The 1,460-nt window shown below is 45.1% G+C and overlaps 1 protein-coding gene across 1 annotated transcript in view; it reads right to left on the minus strand.

Annotated features, from left to right (window-relative positions):
* Positions 1–1,460, minus strand: part of CDKAL1 (CDKAL1 threonylcarbamoyladenosine tRNA methylthiotransferase) — a 603,344-nt gene that overhangs the window by 37,123 nt on the left and 564,761 nt on the right. The window lies entirely within an intron of this gene.

Raw genomic sequence — 1,460 nt, forward strand, 5'->3', positions numbered from 1 at the left:
AAAAAAAAAAAAAAAAAAATTAAATGAGCCACTTCCCCTACACTTTCCAGCTGCTGTCTCTCCCACCCCATATGGTAGCCATGTGTGGTTAAAGACCCTCATATAACAAAATTGAGAGTAATCATCCTGGCTTGCCATAACCAAAGAATGCCTCTGCTATCCGAGTAAGGAAGTTCTAGTCACAGAACTAAGGCAGGGCATCTGGAGAAAAGTGGCAAGGCTACAGATATCTTCAGGACTCTAGGACCACACCACCCAGGTATCTATTATGCTAATGGCAGAAGTAGTCCACTAGAAGGGATCAGAGTTTGTCTTAAGGAGACTCTACACACATCTGAGAAGCAAACTTCTATGGCTGCCTCACCATCGCTGACAGATCCTTGCCTAACAGCTGAAACTACCAACAGGAAAAGGTTACATCATTGTGAAAAATAGACAAAATCCTGCAAGTAAGGAAGAGGTTGAAAACCATGGTTCTCATAAAATGTGTGACTGGCAGCCTGCTATAGTTTGTCCCCGATAAAACTCATGTTGAAATTTAATTGCCAATGTCACAGTGTTGGGAGGTGATGTCTTTAAGAAGTGATTAGGTCATTAAGATCAGTTAGCGTCTTTCTCCAGGGACTGAGTTAGTTCTTGAGAGAATGGATAAGTTCACATGAGAGCCAGTTGTTATAACGTGAGGCTGCCTTTCGTGTTTGGTCTCTTTGAAAGCCCTTCTGCTTTCTGCTGAGTTGAAGTTCTCACTAAATGGGTTGCCTGATCTTGGACTTCTCAGCCTCCAAAATCATGAGCCACATAAACTTATTTTCCTTATAAATTATCCAGTCTTGGGTATTCTGTTATAGCAACAGAAAATGAACTAAGACAGAGCACAATGTCATTGTTCAGCAGAAATGATTAAGATACAACTGAAATTCTAAGTCCAAAGAATGGTCTAGTGGGTGGCATCAAGAGAATTGTCACGTTCAAGGTTAGGAAGAAAGCGGAAAGTGATGGATGGACAACAAAAGGTCAGAAGCAGAAGCACATAGTTCCAGAAGAACCCACGGGAAAAGAGTCTGAAGAGGGTTCTTTGAAATCAACAGATGCCACATATATGGATTGGTCAGTAGGGGACAAAGACACAGGGTCTGAGTAGATTATTTCTGAGATAAAAGAGACCTATGAGGCCGGGCGCGGTGGCTCAAGCCTGTAATCCCAGCACTTTGGGAGGCCGAGACGGGCGGATCACGAGGTCAGGAGATCAAGACCATCCTGGCTAACATGGTGAAACCCCGTCTCTACTAAAAAAATACAAAAAACTAGCCGGGCGACCTGGCGGGCGCCTGTAGTCCCAGCTTCTCGGGAGGCTGAGGCAGGAGAATGGCGTGAACCCGGGAGGCGGAGCTTGCAGTGAGCTGAGATCCGGCCACTGCACTCCAGCCTGGGTGACAGAGCGAGACTCCGTCTCAAAAAAA

This window comes from Rhinopithecus bieti, unplaced genomic scaffold, assembly GCF_001698545.2.
Source record: "Rhinopithecus bieti isolate Rb0 unplaced genomic scaffold, ASM169854v2 scaffold_7724, whole genome shotgun sequence".
NCBI lineage: Eukaryota > Metazoa > Chordata > Mammalia > Primates > Cercopithecidae > Rhinopithecus > Rhinopithecus bieti.